Source organism: Eptesicus fuscus, chromosome 4, assembly GCF_027574615.1.
Source record: "Eptesicus fuscus isolate TK198812 chromosome 4, DD_ASM_mEF_20220401, whole genome shotgun sequence".
Lineage (NCBI taxonomy): Eukaryota > Metazoa > Chordata > Mammalia > Chiroptera > Vespertilionidae > Eptesicus > Eptesicus fuscus.
In genome coordinates, this window is record NC_072476.1 from 108,723,672 (window position 1) to 108,750,438 (window position 26,767).

Consider the following 26,767-nt stretch of genomic DNA (forward strand, 5'->3'; position numbering starts at 1 on the left):
CCTCAGCCGCAATTCATTAGTTTGCTAATTGTTCTTCCCACCGAGCCCCCGGCCGCTTCTGTGTTTACCTCGTGGTGATCTCCGTGCCTTCCCACTTCCCACGCGTGCCGGTGGCAGCGACAGGGACGGCACGCAGGGAAGACTGAGCCTTCCTCTGTCCTCTCCCGGCCCTGCCTCCGTCCTTCAATATCCTCCCGAGCCAGCACTCCACTCCCCTCAGAGGTGGGAGGAAGAGGTGCTGAGAGATTTGGGAACAACTCATTACCCACCCGAACGAAGAGCAAGGTCGATGCCTCCCTGAGAAATGGGAGCCACCTCGGGAGGCAACTCCGCCAGGATCCTTCGCTCTCACCGTCACCCGGATGCTGAGTCAAATGCACGGGGACACCCAGCCTTGACAGAGGGGCACACACCAGGTGGTGCGGCTGGGATGCACCCTCTGCCAGGCTGTGCTCCGGCGCAGTCACCCCAGTTCACCGCCTGCAGGAGGCCTGGCTGGGGGGACGGATGCCACCCTGGGAGGGCCCCAGGCTCCGGAGGGCCCCAGGCTCCTCGCCTCTGAAACCACTGCATTCCACAGCACGTGTTTCTTCCCCAAATGGGGAGATGAGGAGGGAGATTACAATCGCTAATGAAGTTGGTTTGTGTCAAAACAACTACAAACTTTCAATCCATAAAACCATTATTTGTTAACATTGCACCTGGGTGGTTTTTAACTATGTGCCTGGATAGCCATGACTTCCACTTGTGAGCTATTCAGCTCTGGGAAATGGGGAAAGAAGAAAAATAAAAGAAATGTGCTTTTAAAAATCTCGAGTCTTATTAACACCAACTTTAGGCATTTAAAGATACTCTAAAATAAACATGGTCTTAAAATGAACCACAAATTAACTACTGTTTAATTCATAAATGAAAAAAATTCATGCTTTTCATCTTATTAAGTGCACAAGAAGAATCCATCACACACACACACACACACACACACACACACACACACACACACACCACAATGGACAACCTTACGATTCACACGTTGGCCACCAGTAGTTAGAGAACATTTCCACCGACCATGGAGAGGCCGCATTTCATCCATTACAAAAAGGAGATGGTGATTACACGAGGACGAAGCTTTGGCCTGGAAGGTCCCCCTTCTCCCCATGACCCTTCCCACACTCCCAGCCTCGGGGAAGGCAGAAGAGGACCCCCCTCCTGAGAGATATCTGGTCTACCCAGGCTTTCTCCCTGTACTTTTGTTAAAGAGAAAACCACAGGCCCAAAATGGTGTCACTTGTGCTCGAGCCCATGATACCAAACCTAGATTTAATATCTGACCCAATGGCTCTTGTAACCATTGCCAGAAAAATAATCTTAATCAACCAGTCTGGAATTTTCTGGTCAACAGCAATGAGCCAATCTGTCATCTGAGCGCTCTCTATCCTTCCTCTCCACTCAACAGAAAGGAGACAATTGTCATGATAAAAACAAAAATAATAAATAAAACACATTGGCATTACCTTCCCCCCAAAAAAAAGATGTCCTTGTAAAAAATAATATTTTTTTTCTTCCTCTTATAGCTCCCTTGCCCCACCCTTCTCCTGATACACACCTTCCATTTTGTTCAACGCCTCAGAGAGCCTTACTAGTTGCTAGATGGGATGTTGCCCAATTTATAAATTGCTTAATAGAACAATTAATAGAATTGTAAAGGTGTTAAAGAACAAAATTTAACTGATTAAATTTGAAGGTCTAATTATTAATAGAGACAATTAGATCTTCAAATTTAATCAGTTAAATTTTGTTCTTTAACACTTTTACAGAAAACAGACCCAGAAAGCAGGAGGAGGAAGTGGAAGGGCAAAAGAGGTGGGAGGAGATATTTAAAGCAATCCACCCACAATTCAAAGCTCGATAGCCACGTGGCAGAAGATGCTGATCATCCTGACTTTCCCCAGGGTATTTTCTGAATGGGGGCAGAACTGCTGACCCAGGAGGTACAGGGGAATGGCCCCCACGGAGCTGGTCCCAGCCAGAGAGCCTCTGCCCCACCTGAATGATAAGATCCAAATTCCTTCTTATCTCAAACGATGGGGCATGTGAACACACTAATGCTCATCCTTAAAACAATGCCTTTCCTATAACACAGAATATTTGCCTATGGCTACAAACAACTCCAGATGTGAGTTATCAGCATCTTCCAAGGCCAGAGTTCTTTAGAAATTTCAAATTCCTGGAGGACAGGAAATACGGTTGTTTGGGACTGCAACTACCCAAATACTGCATACATAAATTCCTGCCAGGAAATCCCTTTTTGGTAAATTCTCATTTCCTTTAACGTGTCTGGCCTTGTAAGAATTCTGGGAAGACTGACGATAACACATCTTTAATTTATAACTGAAGTAACTGATTCATTCATCCACGTACTCATGCATTCAACAAAGATTTACTGAACACCTCTTAGGCGCCAGGCTGGGGATTCAGCAGTGAGCCAGCCAGAGCCTATGTCCTCACAGGGCTGCTGCTGGGGGGAAGAAACAAGTCATAAAAATATAAATAAAAAGGTAGGGTGTCAAGGAAGATGAGTATTCTAAAAGTTGAAATGAGGATAGCACCAGGAAGTGACAGGAGTGTGCGATTTTCTGTAGAGGGAGAGGCAGTCACCCCGTCTCCATAATGGAAGACCTTGCTGCGTGACATCTGAGCAGAGGACCTGAAGGAGGGGAGCCCTGCAGGTGCCTGGAGAAGAGCATTCCAGGCTGGGAATGGCCAGTGAAGGCCCGAGGCTGAGGTGGGCTGAGGGGGCCCAAGGAACCACTAGCGAGCAAACCAGAGGACTCTGAGGTCAGAGAGGGGCGTGGAGACAGACCACCTGGTAAGGAGTGGCTTTTGCTGATGGGGATGGGAAGCCACTAGGGGACCCTGAGCAGAGGAGTGACAAAAAGGATCACTCTAGGTGCCGGGGATAACAGCAGAAGCAGGCAGACCACGGCTGACAAGACATGCTTGCTGCTGGACCAGGTGGTAGCAGTCAGGACAACGGGAGACAGTTCCTGGGCCTCTTTTGCAGATAAAACGATCATGCTTTGCCGATGTGACACAGAGATTATGGCTAGAATCCAACCCCAGCTCGGCCACCTACTCGCCGTGTGACCGTGGGGGAAAAGGTTTAATTTCTCTGTGTCTCAGTTTCTTCTGTAAAATGAGGATAATACCATCTTTGCTGCAAAGGTAGAAATACGACATGTAAGTACCTATTGCAATACCCGGGTGCTATTATTTGAAAAGTACCTTTGAAAGTCTTTTGAAATCCTCTTTCATCTTTGGTTAATCCACACACCCCTGACCCTCCACAAAGCAACGTTCTCCTGGGGAGCTGCTGGGGGTTTTCTTGGGGCCGCCTGCCCCTCCTCTGCTCTATCCGCTCTTTGATGGCCTCACGCATTGATTCTTTCAGCATGGCTGTTGTTTCCGAGGTTAGGGGACAGCAGTTCTAATCCTAACAGAATCGGCAAATGCCATCCATGCCCCTTATCAGAGAGGTGGACAGAAACAGTGAATGGAAAACAGAATCCTGGGGCTAAGCATTGCTGACAATGCCAGGAAGGTATTTGGACATTATTTTTAATTGCATAATAAAAACTCCTGCTCTTGTACTCAATAAAAGAGGGTGAATCATTATTATACATTATTGGGTGCTAAAGCTGGGTATTCTTGCCTCCTTTCCTGTCCAACCATTACAGTTAGGCCAATAGTTCTTACGTATGGCAACATGTGTTCACAATCATCATATGACCCTGAGTCCAGCGAGGAGTGACACCGCTGACTGAGCCCTAAAAATCAAAGAGAAAATCTCTCTGTCTTCTCAGCTGGAATGCCCAACAGAAGATACATATACTTAACTGTGGTTCCCTCCACGTCCCCTTCCCAATGAATCCAATGTCACATTTACATGGTTGCCTCTAAATATTTGAAATTATTTTGTAAATCTCATTTGTGTTTAATGTGATTTTTAAAAGTTATTCTGAAGAACAACTGGTTGAAAAACAGAAACCATTGCGTAGAGGTCAAACATGACTTTAAAACGGTAAGAGCCTTGTCTGCGTGGCTCAGTGGTTGAGCATCAACCCAGGAACCAAGAGGTCACCCGTTAGATTCCTGAGGACACATGCCAGGGTTTCTGCCTTAATCCTTAGTAGAGAGCACGCAGGAAGGAAGCAGCTGATCAATGTTTCACTCTCACATTGGTATTTCTCTCTATATGTGCCTCTCCTTTCCTCTCTCTCTCAAATCAATAAAAACATTTAAAAAAAGAAAATGGTAAGAAATCTGATCATGGAGCCCTTAGAGTTGAACCCTAGAAATCTATTTGAAGAATTTAAATACAGTCTTATTAGAACTATAACCCCTTACTAGAAAATAAAAATTCAAATAGAGCAGTTTAGATCAGAATAGCAGGACTAGCTCAGGAAATTCCACCTAGAGAAGACGGAAACATCTAAAAGTTTCCATTAAGCTGATCCTCAATAGAAAAAGGAGTCAAGTCTGAAGGTCTTCCCTGTTTTCTAGTGCCAGTATTAGACAGTACTTCTTTGCAGTGTTTTTGCATATTTATGTTCTTTTCAAAATACAAGTTCAAGCAAGCCTCCTACTATTGTTCATAGAAATAGTACAGCAGTAGTAGTCAGAGTTCAGAAGCTCTAACATCCAGACCTCATCTCCCTTAACTCTCATGACGACCCAAGAGGCAGGGATGTTAAGTCAATAAGCCAAGTTTACTGCAGAGCTTGTAGCTAAAACCCCTGAGCCCCAACGGCTCTACTTCCCTGGCCCTTCTTGAAGGCATCAGCCGTGGCCAAACCCTATGCTGCCATCCCCTACTCCACTTTTCCTCCTCCTCTTGTCATCTGCCCCATCGCCTGGAATCTTTCTCTCTGCCTCTCTCTCACCTGGGCATGCAGAGTTTTCAAGCCTACTTCCAACATGCCTCTAGAATCTACCCCTCCTGTCTAGCCATGTTTACCTTCTTTTCTTGGGCCCTTTATCCCTTCTCACCTAAATAATTACCTGCTCACCCATTCTACCCACTGCCGGACCTAATACTGTCCGAGTCAACCTACATTCAATTTCCTAAAGTCAAGTACGCGGGCAGGTACTTACTCAAAAGCCTTCAATGACTCCCCATTGCTTAATGAACTAAGCACAATCCTTTTATCCCAGGGATCATAACCCTGAATGTTACCTCTCTCCCCTATTTTCCCAAAAGGCCACCTTACTACAGATAGAGTGGACCACATGGGCACGCCCTCTGCATTCCACCCGCACACCTTTGTGAAGGGTGGAGTTGACTTCGTCAAGAACGATCTCAATCCCAACCCTCCTGGAATTCTGCCCATCCCGCAGCATTCCTCCTACAGTGAGGCTTTCTTTCCCCGCCCTCAGCCCCTCCTTTGGGAGTGAAAAGGTTTTCTTCTTTCAGCCTCCCGATAGCTGTCTTTGCTCTCCAGTTTTACTCCGTGTCATCATTTCCCTTATGCTGACCCACCACTATCATCACCCCTATAGCATAGGCTCTCCGATGACAAGGATGACAAGGACTGGGTCCTGCTCACCGTACCATCTTCGGAGGCACTCCCTGAAGATGTTCAGAAAATGCTTACTCCATTCATCTTTAAATCTCTCTTGCAGGAATGGTACTTCCCTCCGAACCTTCAAAGCATGTATTTTATATCACTTATGCAGCGCTTAAATTGTGTCCTGAATAGTCATTCTTTCCCCATACAGAGGTCCTATACAGCCAATGAATAGAGTAGGCTCCATAGAGGCAAGAACCATGCCTCCCACTTTATGTATGGATCGAGGATCTTGCATCTAGTAGGTACTAAACATGTATTCTTACATATTTACGTGTTTTCCTCTATAAGGCTGCATTTCTCCAAGTTATGTTCCTCAAGATGCACTCCCAAGGGTTGTGCAGTAAAAAAAATATTATCATGTGGCATACTACCCCTGGCCCTATACACCCTTCTCGTTCTTAGATATTTGCAATGTGCATTAATACATTAAAGGCACTCAGCAGTCCTGTAATAAAGAAACCTACTTATTTTGCTAAACAGGACATTTTTCCAAACTTAGCTGACACAAGGAAATATTTATTGCTTATAGCACTTGCTGACATCCATCAGTACCGCTTGGAGAAACCCTTCTAAAGTATCTGAAACAACATCCTTTATATAACTCAGTGCTCAGTGGATAACACAGGTAAGACATTGTACAGTCTACAAAGCACCTCTAACACATTCTTACAACCGAACTCCCTCAACAGACAGACTTAAGAAATGATAAAGGAGGGATAGTCTGTCTTGCTTTCCTCCAATCCCTCCACTCTTCACCCAGCATTCCTTCCTTCAAGCAGCAACTGGAAACTCCTTTCCTTCAGCCGCCTTGAGACACCAAGGACACAATGCGACTCAGCTCCCTCCAGCCTCTCGGAACTGACAGGGTCCTTAGCTATAAACTCCAAACTGTCCCCTTTTCTAGGGAGAAGAAAGGGAGGTTACAGGTTCAAGAACTCTACCTTGAAGATGTAGAGACGTTAGAAAAATGGTTTTGGCATAATGGAAACTCGTGGCATTCCAAATTTAGAGATGTAGCCATGAGGAATAGGTTCAGTTGTATGTAAAAGGAAACCCCAAAGAGCGGTGGCTTGCTCACACAAGCTATGTGTCTGCATATAAACAGGGTCTACGAGGAGTCAGTCCAAAGCCGACAGGACAACCCAAGGACCATTGAGATTGGGGCTCCCTCTGTCTGCTCTACCAACCTAATACAAGGCTTCCACCTTTCAGATCACCTCAGGGCCCAAAATGGCAGCTGGATGCTAACCATCAAATTCTCAGCCTGGGCAGAAAAAGAAAAAGATGACGGAATAGGTAAATAATGTGTAGCTTTCAGCTGAGTGACAGGTCCCTTTTATGGAGACTTTCCCCAGTCCCCCTTGTCACTTCTCATTGACCAGGACCTGGTCACACAGGCAAAGCCAGCTCAAAGGAGGCTGGGAAATGTGGTCTTTCTGACTACACTGCATCCCAAATTCTAAATAAGGAATTCTAGTTCTAACAAAGAAGATCAGAATGCTGGCGTGAAGTCCTTTGGTTCAGGGTTTCTCAAGCTCACTCATCAATTACAACCACCTGCATGGGGTGGGGGGCGGAGGCATGGCAGGGAGATCCTCATTGAAATACAGATTCCCGGGCTCCACCCAGACCTCCTGAACCAGAATCTCCAGGGAGAGGACCTGGGGAACCCTGTTTTTAACAAGCACCCTAGGCGATTCTTATCAACAAGCAAGTTTGGGAAACACTGACATCTAACCTTCCACCCAGCTTGGCAGTCTCAGCACAATCTGGAACCTGGGGCTTTGGAGGCGGTCAGTCCATCCTTAAGCAGCAGGAGACATGGAAATTCTCTCCCATCCTGAGCCCGCTTCTGTCAGAGAGCCTACCCCCTGGGAAGAGACCAAGAGGACCCTTCACCATAAAGGAATTGCAAAAGTAATTATGAATCGAACAGCCAAGTGCTTTAACCAGCCAGTTCCAACACATCGACAAATACGATCAGATAACAATCAGCCCACGTCCATACAGAAAGCTTTCAAATGACTGTTCTCTAATTCTTCAATCTTGCTCTACCAACTAGGACATAGGTTTGACACGTGTTGGAGTCTCTTTGCTCCTTAGCACCTGAGGTGCAGGAAGGTTGCCTGAAGGCCTTGAGCCTGTGAGCGGATGGGTTTTTCTTGAGGGTTAAAGTACAGCTACAGAAGGAAAGGTGGACTGTACTTGGTGACATTTCGAAGTCACCTATTTTGCACTCCTGTGTCCCTGTCCATTGCAACATTTCTTTCCTCCAAACAAATGTACTGGGGACTGTGTTACCTATATTCTACCATCCTAGCAGCTCTGGACAAAGGTGAAGAATAAATGAGCTCTAGGACTGATGTAGGGTTCTGATTTCATTTGCTAGTCCGCCCAGGCTAATACTGAGAAAATCTGGTGAGGTGGAGGGGTGGAGGGGCTTAATTATACCAGAAACTGCTTATATCTGGCATGACCTCTCCACAGGGGAAAACGATTCTGACATATTTAACTTGTTGTTTCTTTACGATTGAAGAATTAAACCCTCAGAATAATGCAATAAACATATGAAAGGGAGATTCTTTTTCGTGTATTGGTGTTGTTCTGTGGTAGGCAGTGAGACAGACATGAGCAGAGCAAGGGCGATGGCCAGGATCCTGAAGGTCACCAGGGTGGAAAGCCCCAGGTGACTAGCAAGGGACAATTGTAGGGTGGGGTGGGACCTCGCCTCCAGGTGACCTTTCCTCCCCTAGCACATTGCTAGTCATGCAGTTCAGACCCTCTTGGAGGAGGAACAAGGGGCCAAAGAATGGCCTCAGGGGTACAATCACTCCCTTAAGCATTAACCCCTAGAGATAGCATCTAGGCTTCAGCTGTATTTTAGCTCCAGGCCCAGAAAAGCAGCAAAACCAGACAAGCAATGCCCTCAGGACCTCCTGCCCCGGCACCTACCCTGAAAGAACACACCTGAAAAGCTGATGAATATTCTATTGAGATCCTCCCCCTCCCTCTCCCCCCCCCTCCACCTCCCCTAAAACCCCTACGCGTAAAAGCCCTTAGGATGGAGGACCCAGCTTGCTTTCCCTTCCAGGAGCACTCTCACACCTTCCCCCCGCCCCCTACACCTCCCCCAGGGCACATTACCATTACTGTTCTTTCTCCTAAACTCCAAAGGCCCTTCTGTAACGTGTTTCCTGATCACATTTCTTCTACAGCTCACGCTTTCTACCTCTACGACTTCCTCAATAAACTTTCTCTATAGTTTGAGTCTTGGCTCTGAATTTTTTCACAGCCAAAACTCAAGTCCCAAGGTTGCTGAACCCCCAGGTCCTGTTTGACTCCATTGGTCTAACACCTGGTGCCATTCCCCCCACTGCCAACAGCTCTAGGCTGGTGCCCAGGCATCCATTTTATCTATGGCCAGTGGTCGGCAAACTCATTAGCCAACTGAGCCAAATGTCAACAGGACAACCATTGAAATTTCTTTTGAGAGCCACATTTTTTAAACTTAAACTTCTTCTAACGCCACTTCTTCAAAAGAGACTCGCCCAGGCCATGGTATTTCGTGGAAGAGCCACACTCAAGGGGCCAAAGAGCTGCAGGTGGCTCGAGAGCCGAGACTTGCCGACCACTGATCTATGGCATAATAGTCTTTTATAGTCAGTCCTGGCCTCCATCATTCTAATAGAAAGTGAAATTTTATCGCAGATAAAAACAAACAAAAAACCAACTACTGGTATTTCCACCATTGCAACTTGGCAAAAATATCCAAGTATCTAAATCCAAAGATACTCACCGCCTATAAAATATGTTAGAAATAAACTTAAGAAAAGTTTGTGTGGTGGTTTGTTTGTTTTTTACAATTAGCAAGATAAATACTTGTTTAACAACTGACATGGGTGCACAGTCAGACCTTTGCCAACTTCTTAAAAACATTTCTTTCTCCCTACGTAGCTGTTTTGTTACTTAAGCATGGGTCTAAAGAGTATATTGAATTCTATCTTCAATTATTTGTAGATAAAACTCAGGAGCAGCTTGGCCTTGACACCACCTCATTTTTTTTGACAAGATAACCTTCCCTTAAGTCACTTCAGAAACAAAGACAAATTCCTAACACAGTAGCCGCTCAAGACATAAAGGGCCCTTTCTTCCTCCTCCTCTCTCTCTTCCTCTCTCCCGCCCCTATCTCCATCTCTGTCTCCTTTCCCCATGTTTCAGAGCTTTGATGTTCCCCTCGGAGAGGTCAGAGCCTTGGAGTTTCCGGTCTACAGCTCGGCTTTGTGCTGACGGAAACACGGAGAAAGGCTTGCGTATTCCAAGGGAAGGGCATTACGATCACTGCCCACACAGGACCACACTCTTTCCTCCCTGTCTGCTCTTCATTAGGACAGATGACAGGGCACCTTCTCCAGGGGCAAGAGGCAGGAGAGGGGGCATTCTGACCAGGTTCTGAGGGAGGCTTCAACACGCTCTGTTACAATTATATTCCCTTCCACATGCCCGTGGGACTCTGCAGTGAAACGCATGTACGGCTTTCTGACTCTTACAGATGCAATCACCAGTGGACCCAGAGATGGATGGGAGCACCAGGGCTGGGAAGAGACCTGAACAGGAAATACCGCCCTTTAAAGCTTCATGAGTGTCGGAGAGCATCTTATTTTACCCACGTGGAACCCCGGGGAGGTGCACTGACTTGGGGGAGTCTCGGGGTAAGATCAGTACACGGAGCCCGCTGTTCCGTCCACAGAACCGCCTGCCAACTCTTGGCACCACCCGGAAGAAACGGCACGACGGTGAACCAGCCTCTTTGCCTCTCTGGCCTCCTGTGTTACATATTTGTCATCTCTGAATAGGTTATAACGGACAGGGGCCGGGAGACAGAGAGAGTGGGAGGTCTTGATTGAGTTACTGCCTCCCCATAGGAGGATGAAAAGCTTTTCTGGAGTGGAAAGAGGTTGTTTCTCAAGAAATGCAATCTCACTCCAAAGATCAAGGTCAAAGAGCCACGTGTGCAGAGGCGCCCACGCGCTACCTCTGTGCCCACCCGATGGCGCGGGTAACCTGGCCTTTCGGCGGGGAAACGCCCTCGTGCTGTAACAGGAGCCAGGAGCAGAGCGCGGCCGGGTTAGGAGGAAAGCTCGCAGCGGCGGGCGACAGAGCATCACTGCACCACCGGCCCAGCACCAGGGCAGGGTCCTCCTGAAGTGAAAACCTGCTTCCGCAATCCCACGGCCCAAGTTTTATCTTTTTTTAAAAAAAAAAAAAGTCTTTATTGATTTCAGAGAGGAAGGGAGAGAAAGAGAGAGACAGAAACATTGATGATGAGAGAGAATCATGGATCGGCTGCCTCCTGTACACCCTCTACCGGGATGGAGCCCAGATCGCAGGCGTGTGCCCTGACCGGGAATCGAACTGTCTCCTCCTGGGCCAATGCTTAACCACTGATTGTCCACATCAGTGTCTAAATATCAGACTCAAGTCCATTACTCAGCCTGAGACATTCTGGGGGTAAGGGCCACCAAATACAAGAAGAACCACGTAAAGGCAGAAAGTAGTAACCCTTAAGTGACATTACATGTATGTTTACCGTCTGAGAAGTCTTCATCGTGCTCAGCTGAATGAGTAACTGTTAATATGGGAAGATAAACACATTCCAGGGGTCAGATGGAGCCACAGCTGCTGAATGAGCGATTTAACATTACAAGGAGAAGTATGAATTATGTCGGGGTCAAGTCCCTTTTTAAAAAGTATGATAGGAGGCATTGCAAAAATAAGGAAGTGGTTATAAAGCTGAGTTCCAGGAATGGCAACTCCCTTGTATGGACAGAGAAAAACAATTGCATTCCTGGGCGACGAGGACACACTCGGACAGCACACACGAAAGCGCAAATCACAGCATTACAAAAACGGGCTTATTGAGATCAGGGCTGTTCAATCAGCAGCTGCGGCTCAAATGCCCCTTCAGTTCAGAGGGCAGGAACAGTATCCAAATACAGGAGGACATCACTTATTCAAACTGAGCCCGTTTGCACAGCTCAGAGGGGAAAGGCAAAGTGGCTGTAAATGGGTCCCACAAAGGAGGACCGAAGGGGCTGACAGCCCCCACGCGTGAACACGCAGACCCGACTGTGAAGAAATGGCTGAGGTGACTTTACCGTCAGTCTCACAGGCGTGAGGTTTGCTTTTTCCATTTTTTTGTTTTCCTGACAGAGTCTAACAGCACCACCCGAGAGAAATACAACGCAAACCCGTTTATATTTTCTGATAGCCACGTTTTTTTCTTTTCTTTTTTCTGATAGCCACGTTTTTAAATAGTAAAAAGAAGCAGATGAAATTATTTATAGTATTTTATATAACCCAATGCAACCAAATATCATTTCAGCATGGAATCAACATGAAAACTACTAGGAGGGTGCTTTACATTCTTGTTTCATACCAAGTGTTCCAAATCCTGCATACGTACATCACATCTCAATCCCGATGCATTTCTTGTTATTGCAAATTCTTGACGTGTATTTAGATTTCGTGAAATTTATACTTGGAAAAAGAAATTCACATATTCAAGTTGTGTTCAACTTTTCCAGCATTTGAATAGAGTATCTACTTAAAAAATTGAATTTGTTTGTTTGTTAATCCTCACCCAAGGATATTTTTTCCATTGATTTTTAGAAAGCGTGGAAGGGCAAGAGTAAGGGGGAGAGAGAGAGAAAGAAAAAAACATCGATGTGAGAGAGGAACATGGCTGGGTTGCCTCCTGCACGTGCCCCAACCATGGCCAGGGATGGAACACGCAACCCAGGTCCATGCCCTTGACAGGGATTCACACCCACGGCACCTCATTGCACAGGCTGGTGCTCTAACCACTGAGAAACACCGGCCAGGGCTAACTTTAAATTTATTAAAATAAGTGAAACCTAAAAATTCAGCTCCTTGTTGCTGTAGCCACGTTTCAAGTGCTTCACAGACGCGTGGGCCGGTGGCTCCAGGAGACAGCGTGAGTCTGACACATCCCTGCCCACCTCACAGAGGAGGCGTCTAACTTCCCCCGGAATATGAACCAGGGATGAACAAACCTGGAAGTCAGTCCACAGGGAGCGAAAAGTCATCCTTCGTTATCTAAAAGATTTATAAAGTTCAGCTGATGGAATGAAAAGTAGAAGAAATGTTGAGAGATGAGGTCTGCACCTGGGGGTGGAGTTAGAAAGTATTTGGAAAAGGGAAGGGAATACCCTGAGCATTTCTTAAATCCTCCCGTATTCAATCCTCACACTATCCTAGGAGGGAGCGGCTTTCCTACAATTCCCATTTCACTGAGGAGGAAAGAGAGACTCAGAGAGGTTAGAGACCGCAGGTGGAGCACACAGAATTTGAGCTGAACGAATGCATGAACTGAACTCTTGGGAGGTAGTTTCTGGCTTCTGTGCACAGAACACTGCCCAGCCGGTGAAGTGATCATGGCTGCAGAGTCCCTCGCAGAGGTTAGGAGAGGCGGGGAAGACAAGGCACACGGATGGGTGTGCTCCTGTGTCCGGCTCTCCACGGTGACTGAAAGTGCCATCTGTACATGCTTCACTTGAAGTGGTGACGTATGTTCTCTCTCACGGTGTGTGGCAGGACACGGGTCTCAAGGGCTGGGCCACCCTTACTAAACGCTATTCTTGCTAGATGTGAGCATGCAGCACAGCATTTTGCAGACCAGCTGCAAACAGGGTAAGCTTGACAGGAACCCAAACTGGTAAGTATGGTCCACTATAAAGAAATCAACATGCAGCTGACCAGCTGTGGACACAGCAATGGCTAAGCCTCACTGGGAGAGACAGAGCTTCGAAGGTGAACCCCGTCTCCTCGACTTGCTGCAAGTAATACAACACCTCGAGCCAACCACGCCTCCTGACACCCCAAGCTGCTAAGCCCGGAAACAACAGGACAAAGAATCTCTGGGGGTGGCTCTTAGTCATCAGCAGTCGGAGAAGCTTGCCAGGCGATTGTCGTGTACAGTGAGGGCTGACACAGAGCAGATGAAACCTCACACTTGAGGCTGCACCAGAATCGCCTGGAGTGGGGGGCTTTGCTGGGCCCCACTCCCAGAACTTCTGGTTAGGTGGATCTGGGGGAGCCCAGGAATTTGCATTTCTAATAAGAACCCAGGATGCTGAGGGTCCAGGCATCGCACCCTGGAAAATGCCTGAAGACAGGAAGTGCTACAAGTTCTCCAAAGAACCAGTTCATCGGGGCAATTTAGTGGGCTCGCCAGGCCTCGGTGGAGGCCACCGGGTCACTGCTGGAGCTGGAGAGGTGCCCGATGCCGCAGGTTGCCGCCTTCTCCCACTGTGGGGTCAGAAGACGCAAAACTGCGGACCCGGGCGCCAGAGGCAGCTTCACCCCTGAAGCTTACTCCTCGGCGCCCCTTCACTTGTCTGGGTCCCTCCAGAGCCTCCCATGTGCTCACATTTTTCTTTTTGGTAAAATTTGTAACGTGCAATCTTCTGGTGTTTTTAAAAGAAGGATTCCCATATATTTCTGCATAACCCTCAGGCCCCACAACACTTGGATTTGCCCCGGGAGACCTCTTGCTCCTGTTTATATTCCGGAATCTCTTCTAGGAAGAGAAAAACATTAAGAAACTTTAAACATCACAAATATGTTTAGAACTTGCTTTTATTATTGATACTACTAGTAAATGAAACAGCTTTCTTTAATAGATGTCTGTTTTTATGGCTTTGTAATACGTACCCCAAAAATATACTCAGCCTATTTTTTTTATTATGTACTTAAGTGGTTTCCGGTTTTTATGTATTTAAAAGTGTCACCATAGAGAATAGCCTTAAAACTAAACATTTTTGCCCATCCTATTTCCTCAGTTCTTTAAGTAGAAGTGTTGATATGTAGCATATGCGTTTGTTTTTCACTTTTTGTAATTATAATTTTGCAACTTAAATCTCTCTCCACTTCATTCATTATATGCACTTTCCCAGTTGCTGCATCATTTTTAACCTTAACATTTAAAAAAATATATTTTTTTATTGATTTCAGAGAGGAAGGGAGTGGGAGAGAGAGAGAGAAACATCAATGATGAGAATCACTGATCAGCTGCCTCCTGCACACCCCCTACTAGGGATTGAGCCCGCAACCAGGCGTGTGCCCTGATGAGGAATTTTTAATGACTCTAGAACTGTCTTCGCTGTGGATGTAACATCATTTATTTGTCTACTCCTCCAAATTATGGGTTACTCTTCATTTTCCAATAACATAAATAAGAATACAAAGACTCCATTTTTATGATTATTTTCTTCACATAGCTTCCCTTAAGTGGGCCAACAATGATAACAGTGGTAACCCAATCGTACTGTTTATATCACACAGGTTTGTGGTAAAGAAATGGAATGTGTGACCAGGGTTCGCAATGGGCTGCAAGGTTATCTGAGCCGCGAACATTCGCGAAGATCATGAGCTGAGGTCGTGAACTCAGGCCACAAACGAAGGTCATGAACTAAGGTCCTTACCCTGTGGGTTCTGAAGGCTCACGTGACCATTCTGGAGAATTCTTCCCCAGCTAAGAGCAAGTTGCCCAGAATGGTTGACGAACTTCGGCTAACTGACTCACAAATGTGAAAACCGGGATGGTGACGGCCTCTCGCGCCTTCTAATGAGGCCGAGTCAGCTGTCCCATCGCACCAGGACCCCGGCGCGGCTTGGTTTCCGGGACGGGTGGCTGTGCTCCTAATCAGCAGCCTTCGGGCCCTTTTATGGCCAAGGGAGATGCAGACGTCCGTCGGGAAGCTGGGTCTAAGTTTAGAAGCTTGCCCATGGAACACGGGCCGGTTAAGCAGCCTGCCCAGGTCCACGTTCAGGGCCGGCCCGGCTAGTGTGGCTCTCCAACCACGTAAGCTAACCAGCTACCGACTGACACAAAATGACTGCACACCTGGATGCGAAACAAAGACACAGGTGGGCTGTCCACAAGCCAGGCCCCCGACAATGCCATTCACCTCCGTAACACAATCACGAGTGGCCAGGAGGGCAGTCAGTCAGACCCCCTAAAGGAAACGCCCCTAGAAGCCTCTCTGAGGAAAGTAGAGAATCCTGAGCAGAGGGGCAGGGGCAGAGAGAGACGACTGTCAGCGCTGCATGCTGCCCTGTCCTTCATTCATTCATTCATTCCACACAGCGCCTGGTGCTCCTTCATTCATTCATTCCACAGAGCGCCTGGTGCTCCTTCATTCATTCATTCCACACAGCGCCTGGTGCTCCTTCATTCATTCATTCCACACAGCGCCTGGTGCCTGTCAGCGCTGCATGCTGCGCTCAGTCCTTCATTCATTCATTCCACACAGCGCCTGGTGCTCCTTCATTCATTCATTCCACACAGCGCCTGGTGCCTGTCAGCGCTGCATGCTGCCCTCAGTCCTTCATTCATTCATTCCACACAGCGCCTGGTGCTCCTTCATTCATTCATTCCACACAGCGCCTGGTGCCTGTCAGCGCTGCATGCTGCGCTCAGTCCTTCATTCATTCATTCCACACAGCGCCTGGTGCCGGCGCTGCAGGCTGCAGACAGAGCAGGGATGATGATCTCATCCTGCCCTCCAGGACCCACACTGCCACCTGCCACCTCGATCCACGGGCTCCCGGTGGGGGGAGGGCGGGGGTGGCTTTCCGAACCCACTGGAAAGGGCAGGACCCACAGGAGCGGACTCCCAGGACTGCGGGACATGCCTGCCTGCTGAACACGCGGCGGAGCTTACCAAACACCCCGCTTCCAGCTATTCCCAGGGCACAGCCAGTGCCCTAAGACCTGTCCCGGGGCCAAAGCCACCACCCAGGGGACGACTGTGCCCGAAACCTTCAGAAGCACAGCCAGCCTCGGCTAAGCCCTGCCCTTCTGATATTGCAAAAACAGAAAACCATACAAACATTCCTGAAGTGTCAGGTCCCGATTTGCATTCCAGGTCCTCCTCTCCCCAAACAGGTCTAACCGCTTTGCTTTCCATATCCCCCCCCCCCCGCCCCCCTTATCTCGGGCACCAGAGGCTCCCAGGGATCCCTGCGAATCTGGGCTGTGCTGAAGCATGCTGCGGTCAAAGTGCACCCGCGAGTCTCCTGGCTCAGCTGCCACTGGGAATGTGGGGAGGTTTGAAAGCCGGGCCCAGGCCTCTAGGTGCTGGGCGGGGACCTGGTGTGTGCCCCCAGCAGCACCTGGGCCCATCAGCAGCCGCTGTCCTTGGGGTGAAGCCGTGGCTTCTGGAACCGAGTCCCCGGCACAAGTCCCGCTTCCCACTTCACCTTCGAGATCTGGACGCGGGTCATGGGTTGACCTGTGTCCTCCCATGATTCATCTGTTCAAGGCCTTACCCTCCAGCACCTCAGAAGGTGACTTTATTTGAAGACAGGGGCGCTGTAATTAGCTAAGATCAAGTTATTCTGGAGAAAGGTGGGCCCCGAATCCAGGCCTGATACCGGGAAGAACCTGGTTATTATTAACAGGAAGGAGCAAAGGGGAGACTAGATGGTACAGGCATGCCTTCACACAGCGCTGCCAGGACGTGCAGCTAGCATCTCCCAGTCTACCCCACAGCCGCCGGGGGAAGGGACGGGACAATGGGCGCATGCCCAGGAGGTGTGGGTGACGCGGGGAAATGCTTACCTGTCATCACACCTGGGAGCCAGTCAGTGGCCAAAATAGGCCCGGCCACTGCAAGGGCTCGAAATCTGATACACTTAACTCCTGGACAAAGAAGCTCGCTCTCTCTCTCTCTCTCTCTCTCTCTCTCTCTCTCAATGCTCTCACCTAGCTCCTGGTTGTGGGGGCTCCCATGCCCTGCATTCACCCACATGGGACTGATGGACTGAGTCCAGCCTGATGCTCCACAGGACTTAACTGCCCATGGAACGGGAACTCGGGGCCCTGGCTTTCCTTTCACTTCTACGAAAGCCCCGGCTACGTATTTTCCAGGACGGGTTTAAGGACAATGGGACTTTACAACCCGAGGAACACAACGCCACGAAAACAAGGCCTTTTCCCGCACCTCATCCTTCTGGGGGAGCCCCCGGAAGTGCTCATTCCAGCGGCGCCCTAAGAGCCCCACTCCCACTAGTGAGAGGGGAGTCTCACTCGTGTGATCCCTCAATAGCGATATGACTGGTGTCCTTGTGAAGAGGGGAACTCTGGACAGAGAGACCCACACAGGAGAATGCTAGGGAAAGATGAAGACAGATCTGGTGATGCATCTTTAAGCCAAAGAACTCCGAAGATTTCCAGCAGAGCACCAGAGTGGGGAGCGGGGCATGGAAAGCCTCCCTCACAGCTCAGAGCCACTGACAACCTGGTCTGGGGCTCCCCTCCTCCAGAACAGTGAAACAGAGCTCTGCTGTCTAAGCCACTCCATTTACACGCCTTTCTCACAACAGTGACGGCAAGCTAACACAGCAGGTTACTAGGTCACAGTTTTCTCATCTGTAAAATGGGGATAAGAATGGCACTTCCCTAACAGGAATAAATAAATTCCAATGTGTTAGCTTGGTTAGAACGATACCTGGCACACACAGAAGTGCATGTGAATGCTAAATAAATATTCTCCAAACCTTCTTTCTTAATCAAACAGATTCTCACTTCCTCTCTCTCTCTCTCGCTCTCTCTCTCTCTCTCTCTCTCTAGTTTCCCAAGGTCTCCTCCCACCGAGCTGCTTGTTGAGAGGCAAGCGCAATCAGAAGCCCACGCCCGATTTCTCAGGAGATGAAGGGCACGTCCCCTGGCTGGCACGCCCCGAGCAGGCCGTGGCCTCTGTGTATCAGCAGGAATCTGGCTTTCCTCCCTGCTCTTCATCCCACGCCCACTCCAAGCGCCACATCCTTCCCCTCCCCAGAGCAGCCACCACCCTAGCCTTGGCCCGAGTCCTAGCCCTTTTCTCTGCGTTGCCTCTCAAAACCCCCGAATCAGCCTACTGCCCACAATGCACTCTCCAGACCTCCCTCTTCAGGTCCCCTGCCCCACCCGCCCCCAGCTTCCAATGCGGTGCAGAGGAGTCCATCCCCCCATCTGGCTTCATGTCCTATTACCTCTTCATGGGCATCTCCCTTGTCCCTGGATGTCCTCCCCTCACCTCTACTCTTGACCTCCCCTCACCAGGACTGGTTTCCTCTGTTAACCCCAAACTACCCAAGCCCTCTAAACTGCCGTGGTGTTTGTGGCCTGGACCCCTGACGTTGTTTGGAATGGCACAAGCCTTGTATTGCTTTAACTGCTTCATGCATGTTAACCACTTGTCTCAATGACATAGGAAACTTTTTGAGACCATTCGTTCATCACCCACTACTGAAAGCCTGCTAAGGCCAGGCACCGTGCAAGCCACCGGCGTAGCAGGTATCCTCAGCTACCCTTTATGAGAATTCACTGTGTGCCAGATTTAATCCTAATCCTTAGGACGACGCTGTGAGAGAGGGCCGGCCCCACCCTGGTTTACAGATAAGAAAACCAAAAATGAGAGAGATTATGGAACTTGCCCAATAGCACAGAGGTAAGAAGAGATAGAACTGGGACAAGATAGAAAACAGGGCTGAGAAACAGTATAACTGACAAGCTAGAACCAGACCCCAAAGAATGAGGGTTAAAGCGCTGCCCATTTGGAAGGATACAAATAGCTAGGTGGCATATATATGTATAAAATATGTGACAATGTCATACACTTAATACATATGTAATAACAATACTATAAAGTAATATCTATCTGAAGGCGAAGCTGTTCGATACACTCATCAATGAGTTGGGTTAAATAGGGATGCCTACCAAGTTCGTGGATAACTCAATGTAAGAGTCAGAATTTAAAATGATGCAAAAATCAGAGCAATATATTTACCGAACAAAATTAAATTTAACACATTTAACTAACAAAATAAAACTTAACCAAGACAGTGCCCTGCGTTTGGGTTCAAATATCCAACAGCACAAGCACACGGAGAAAGACAGGGCCTCAACAGCGTCTGTGGTAGAAAAGAACTGACAATGAACCCAGCACGAATCAGGAGGGAATGTGGCTACAGAAAAAAGGAGTGCATCTTAGGTCACAGTAATAAAGCTGTATGTCTGGGAAGTGGAAATGCCACTATTTTAAGGTGTGGTTTTTGGTGGGGGGGGGGGGTTTTTGTTTGTGTTTTTTTTTTTTGGCAACAAATCTAATGTTTTGCTGAGAATTCTAAGCCCCACAATTTTAGAGTCAAACTAGCATAGATCTTCCAATAAAGTTGATATAATTAAGAGTCTTCATATTTCACAATTTTGTAAGATGCGTGTTGACTGAATACACCCCCCAATGTAACCTATAACTAAGTTTGTCATGCATCCTTCCAAGGCTGATGATATCAGTCCCAAGCCTTGGTATGAAGGTGTGGGATCAGGTCATCCCAGTCCCTGTCCGTGTGAGCAATCCCAAAATGACTGTGAATGGTGTTAATCCCATGTCCTACCAAACCAGGTCCCCTGACGTATTCCTGGACGAAAAAGAAAAGGCTCAGGATAATCTAATGTCACCAGCTGGTAACACTCAGGAGCAGTTTCCATTTCGAACACGGAAAAGGCATTTAACTTCACCCTAACCAGCATGCCGCAGTGGGCATCGGCCAACGGGACAGTGGGGAATTGGGCCAATACTCCCTTCTGGGATACAAGTAATGAAACCAACCGCCTCTGGCACGTCTTGGTCCTCCCACTCTCGGATGAGACTCATGGTGGGAACTGCCAGTAGCTAAACGTATTCGTTTCCTAAGGCTCTCACGATCAAGTACCACCAACTGGGTGGGTCAAACAACAGAAATGTCTTGTCTCGCCGCTCTGGAAGCTGGAAGCCCAAGATCAAGGTGTCAAAAGGGTTGGTTCCTTCGGAGGGCTGTGAGGAAGGGTCTGCTCCATGCCCTTTTCCCAGCTGCTGGTGGTTTGCTGGCCCTCCCGGGGGTTCCTCGGCTTACAGCTACACCACCCAGATCTCTGCCTTCATCTTCTGCTACATTCTCCCTGACTCCTCACATAGTTTCCCCTCCAAGCATGCTGGTCTGTGTCCAAATTTCCACCTTTCATAAGGACACAGGTCATACTGGGTTAGAGCCCACCTTAATGACCTCATTTCAATTTGATTGCCTCTGTAAAGACCCTACTTCTAAATAAGGTCACATTCAAAGATACAAGGAGTTAGGACTTCAATATATCTTTTGAGGGGAGGGTGGCAATTCAACCCCTAACACTGAGCTCATCTTCAGTATCCAGCCCTCCTTCCCCTGGAGGTTTACCTGGTTTCATGGCTGCCAGGTAGAGAAAAATGTTTTCCTGACTCCCTTGCAGCTAGGCAGGGGCATGTGCCCAAGTTCCAGTCAGTTCCATGAACAACACCCCAGACCAGCACTGTCCAAAACAATTTTAATGCAAGACTTAAGTTATTTTGAAGTTTTAATTAAAAAAATTAAAAGGAACAGACGAAATTAACTTTAATATAGTTATATAACCCAACATGTCCAGAATATGAATGCTGCAATGTGTAATTATAAAAAAATTATTAAGATGCCTTACTCTTCGGAGGGGGGTGTTAAATCTTTGAAAACTGGTGTGTATTTTATTCTTATAGAACATCTCCCCTTGGACTCGCCACATTTCAACTCTTCAAGGCCACATGGGTGACTGGTCACAGCAATGCCCGGTGCAGCCCTGGAGGGCAGCAGAGGGCATCGCAGAGGGACCTGGGTCCTGGATAAATCTACGGAGCAATGCTGTCCCGCTGGCCCTCACGTGCTTGAAACTTTTTCTCGAGAAGAAAACAACTTCTATCTTATTTGATTTCAGGTATTTTGTTATAACAGCTTATCCTGTATCTCCATAAATATGCCCACTGGGACCTCACAGGAGGAGCGTGCGGCTGCTCAGACATGAAACACCCCTTCGAAGAATGGATGGCTTCAAGAGGTCACACCAACTCCCATGAAAAAAACCCTCCACAAATGTAGCCGAGTTGGAATAACTGCCACAGAAACAGCCTCAGCGCTGGGCAACGCACCCGCCAATACCCCCACCCAAGGAGATGTGGACCTTTAGCCTTTTTCTTTCCTTCTCTTCCCACATTTTCAATCTCTGTACTCCCCGACCAGCTAGCCCGCTGGACAGCCCAGGAGGAAGGAGGGAGCAAAGACCATCCGATCATCTGCCCTCGGGAGAAAATGAAAAATAAAATATCGCCAGGCAGAGCTTCCCAAAGAGTGAAAATGACTTCATTAATGTGATAAAACTAATAACTGGGTAATCAAGTTGATCAAAATATGCTGACTTCCCTTGTTTAAAAGGAGGTGGGGACTCAAACACGAGGAAAGTCCAAGCTAGTCACTATTGCCATCTTCACAGACACAGCTGGCCTCTGGCGAAGGCTGACACCTGTAGCCACATCGATGAAAAGAACCACCTTTCTGTAGCAAAGATCTTTGAGTGGAGACCCAGCTGAAAATCTCCCCAGAGTAAACTCAGAAGCGGTTTCTATTTTGCTCCCTAGGAGACGTTACATACAAGAATTTGTCAAAACAAAAAACGCCAAGGCCAACAACAGTTTGAAATGATTAGGAGGTAATTAATTCGGGGGGGGAAAAAAGAGATAAGAGGTAATAACCTAGATGATTCACTGCCGTGCAGATGAGCAGATTTCCCACGTTTAGGTGCCCGATTCCGAGTTTCATATTGGCCTCCGCCGCAGCTGGGATGGAATCAGGTTTGACCAAGAATTCCTGGAATCAGGGTCGAGGGTAACTAGAAAGAAGCTGTGACCCAGTGAGCTCCATTCGGGAACAGATGTTCTAGTGGCTCTGGTGGAAGAGCGGAAGTAGCATTTGCTCTCTCGTACTTAAGTCTCAAGTGCGTTTACCTTCCAGGAAACAAACAGCCCCAGGTTCCCCAGCCCCGCCCCGCCCCGGGGAAGGACAGCGATATTGGTGAGCCTGGCCACTCCGGACAGCACGCCCCATGACCCAAAACCACTGCCTGGGTCTCTACACTGAGGACCGGAGGGCAGAACTGACTTGATTCCGTTTGAAGCTTTGGATTCAGGAATGCGGATGCCCTGTGGCAGCGAGTGCCGTGGTTAATAAGGGGAGGCTGGTGGCAAGGCAGGTCCCGGGATCCGATCCCGCTGCCATTTATCAAATGTGTGACTTTGGCCAAATGACTTCCCTTCCCTTGGCCTTTAACGCCTTCCTCTGGAACCGCTATGATAACAGCACTCTTTGCTGGGTCGAGTTTTGTCAACATCCCGTGACAGAGGGCACACCGAGGCTCGGTGCAGTGCCCGGCACAGGGTAAACGTTCAATCAGTGAGAGCTCTTCTCATTTCTGGGGTAGGTCAGCGGGCAATGCGTGCTCGCTCCTGCTATTTCGGGGTCACCCTCTGAAAATCGGTGGTATTCTGGTCTCTGGCTATCAGACACTGAAGACAGCCCCCTGGAGCTGACGTCCATGGGTGTGCATGCTCGGTGGGGGATGCCAGGGCTTCGGAGAACCGGCTCTAGGAGGAAGGCACAGAGGTATGTTCGGGGTTGAATTGTGCCCCTGGCCCAGACAAAACCTAAATTCTTCCACACCTCAGAATACAACCTGATGTGGAGGTGGGGTCTCTACGGAGGCAATCGAGTTAAAAGGAGGTCGACAGAGGGGGCCCTCATCCAGCAGGGCCGGTGCCCTTTGGAAAAGGGGGAATTGGAAGACAGGGCACCACGTGGAGATGAAGGCAGAGATCGGGCTGACGCCCCTACAAGCCAGGATTGCCAGCCAACCACCAGCCGCTGGGGGAGGCTGGGGCGGGTCCACCCTCACAGCCGTGCCAAGAACCAACCCTGCCAACACCTCGGTCCCCAACTTCTAGCCGCCAGAGCCGTGAGGCAACACATTCCTGTTGCTTGAGCAGCCAGGTTTCCGTTTCCGGCAGCCCTGGGAAGCTACACGAGGTGAAGTCAGGCGGCAAACACATGCCCCATGGAAGAAGGGCTGACGAGCCCCGGAAAGTATGAGGCGTGACACAGACCTGCCCGAATGCCTCTCCAGAAGCCGAGTCTCATGCCTCTACCCAATAAGGTCACCCCTGATGCAGCCTGAAATCAGCCTAAGACAAAGCGGCTGAGCTTTACCATAGGCTAGGCCAGGGCTCCTCTGTCAACAGGCACACTTGGATTCTCAACCCTCCCGTTTTCCTGTGTGTGTGTGTGTGTGTGTGTGTGTGTGTGTGTGTGGTGGCGGGGGGGGGCGGGGGGGGGGAGAGTTAGGGGAAGGGAGGGAGGCTTGGGCACGTGTAAGAACTTATTAGAAAGGACTAAATCTTCTAGAAAAAAAATACGTTGGCAGAGATGTCGATTCTTGACCTTCATGAGAGCTGCTCCCTCAACAGGCAAGGAATTCAAGCACCTGACTGAGCAGGTCTGGTTCCTGGGGTCCACGGGGTGTGTGCATGTCTGGGTGAAGGCTGCACCCCTTAATGACTGCTGCGTAAAGAATACCATCCATTTCATCTCTCATGGAGCCAGCCATTTTTAACTGGCTGCTTTGGTTTTTATATTTTTTTAAAGGAATGCCCAGTGCTTCCCTATTACCACGGAAAACATAATTGGGAACAAATCTTTCATCCAATTAAACGCGCACGCCCGCAAAGTCAACTCCGAAGGCCTCGGTCGTGTCTGAGAGGCCTACCTCAAGATTTGTGACAAAGATCTTTCCACCCCATTTCCCATGCCTCAGCCTCCACCCATTTCACTCACGGCACCAAAAACTGGCATTGACAAAGAAATTCCAGAAGCCGGGGCGTTTTATTAGCAAAGGGAAATCCCAGCCTTCTTGGCCTCGCTGCTCATGCTGACAGCTCATTTTTCCATGTGGAACCACGTACAAGTTGCTGCAGATATTTAAAGAGGTAAAGAACTCACTTTCAAACTGTAGCCATAAAAGACATAAATGATGGTGATTTAGGACTCTGTGCTCATTTTATAAGCATCAAAGTCAAGTACACCCCTTCTTAAAACGAGAATGAAATATTCGTAGTGTTCTTGTTAAAAGACTCAGAGCCATGCCCTGGGCACGCTCCAGGGCTCCTGAAGTATGACAACGTCAAGGGCAGAATTTTAAGGCAGTCACCACTGTGCTACATGGCTGGCTCCATGCCCTCCCCTCCCCTCCCCCCTCTCACCCGTCCTCTACATGGAAAAAGCCTCCTCAGAAAGCTCTCCCTGCTCTCCCGTTCCCAGTGATTCTCCCTTCTCTGAAAACCCACAGCACTGACCATCGAGACCCCACAATTTTACAACTGGCTTCTCTCATCCAGACGGTCCCTTTAAAACCTGTATTCCACACAATTAGAATTTTGCCTTAGTTATTTCTTCCATGCACTTCTCCTCCTCCCACCTCCCTTTATGAGCTTCTTCAAGGCAAGCACCAAACTTCACCTTCCTCCCGCGTTCTCTCTAGTATCCAACCCATGGTTAAGGGTGCCCACAATGAAGACACAGGGGAACTGGGAAAGGCCATGCACGGGAGAAGGACCCGTGTGGGGCTCCATACCTCTCTCTGGGGCGTTACCTGCAGGCTCCCAAGTATGGTCAGGGATTAAAGCAACTAGACCATGACATTATGTACCCACGGTCCACAGGATCGGGTTCATTCCCTATCACACTCCCATAAACCTGCCCTTCAGGGGGTGGTCGTCTCGAGCCAGCTGTTCCAGAAAGCACCCTGCGATTACAGCTCTCCCGCCCGACTACAGCTCTCCCCCCCACTACAGCTCTCCCGCCCGACTACAGCTCTCCCGCCCGACTACAGCTCTCCCGCCCGACTACAGCTCTCCCCCCAGACTACAGCTCTCCCGCCCAACTACCGCTCTCCCGCCCGACTACAGCTCTCCTGCCCGACTACAGCTCTCCTGCCCGACTACAGCTCTCCTGCCCGACTACAGCTCTCCCGTCCGACTACAGCTCTCCTGCCCGACTACAGCTCTCCCGCCCGACTACAGCTCTCCGCAGGACTACAGCTCTCCCGTCCGACTACAGCTCTCCCGCCCGACTACAGCTCTCCTGCCCGACTACAGCTCTCCCGTCCGACTACAGCTCTCCTGCCCGACTACAGCTCTCCCGCCCGACTACAGCTCTCCGCAGGATTACAGCTCTCCCGCCCGACTACAGCTCTCCCCTCCACTACAGCTCTCCCTCCCGACGGGCCTGGAGCAGCAGAGGGACCGGACGCCCACCCATGGGGCTCCCCGGGGCGCGTGTGTCCTTCTTCCCTCCTGGGCTTTGCTCTGGGCGCCACGAGCCGGCCAGGCTGCGACCGCCAGGCACAGGCGGGCTGGAACGCGACCTCAGGGTCGCCTGCCTTCTTTCTGAAAGCAGGAACAAGAGCCGCCGTCCCGCCCTAACCGGTTTGGCTCAGTGGATAGAGCGTCAGCCTGCGGACTGAAAGGTCCCAGGTTCGATTCCGGTCAAGGGCATGTACCTTGGTTGCGGGCACATCCCTGGTAGGGGGTGTGCAGGAGGCAACTGATCGATGTTTCTCTCTCATCGATGTTTCTGGCTCTCTATCCCTCTCCCTTCCTCTCTGTAAAAAATCAATAAAATATATTTAAAAAAAAAAAAAAAAAAAAGCCGCCGTCCCTTCTTCCACCGCCCCCCCCCCCCCGCCCCCCGAAACCCAAGGAGCGCTTTCTGCCGCTGCTCCGCTCAGCCGCACCGGAGGCGAGCCGGAAAGGGTGATGGCTGGTGGTTCGGGTTCATTCTCTGGGAGAGACCACGCACTCCAGGTGAAGAAGATCATCATTGGGCTCATTTCACTGCATGTAAACTGTTGGACGTTTACTATCCTTGTAACAAGTGATTACACGTATGTGCACATACATACACACACAAAGAGTCAGACCGGAAGGCGCCCACTGAAAAGCAAGCCTCCCTCCCCGACCCACCCCCAGCTCCGTTTCCGGGATCTTCAGGGGCAGCAACTGGTACCAGATGATTCGACCCCCCAGACCTTAGATGCTTTCCCGATCCCCCTTTTTATCACGGGTTTCTGATTAAGAGAAAAGGATAAATATTCGCCAAGCATCTCCTGACCGCCCGGTCCTCAGATGTGTGTTTTACATACATGAGAA

General features: G+C 49.1%; 1 protein-coding gene across 2 annotated transcripts in view; it reads right to left on the bottom strand.

The window, feature by feature from the left end:
- Positions 1–26,767, bottom strand: part of RAI14 (retinoic acid induced 14) — a 133,898-nt gene that overhangs the window by 83,571 nt on the left and 23,560 nt on the right. The gene's annotated exons all lie outside the window — the stretch shown is intronic.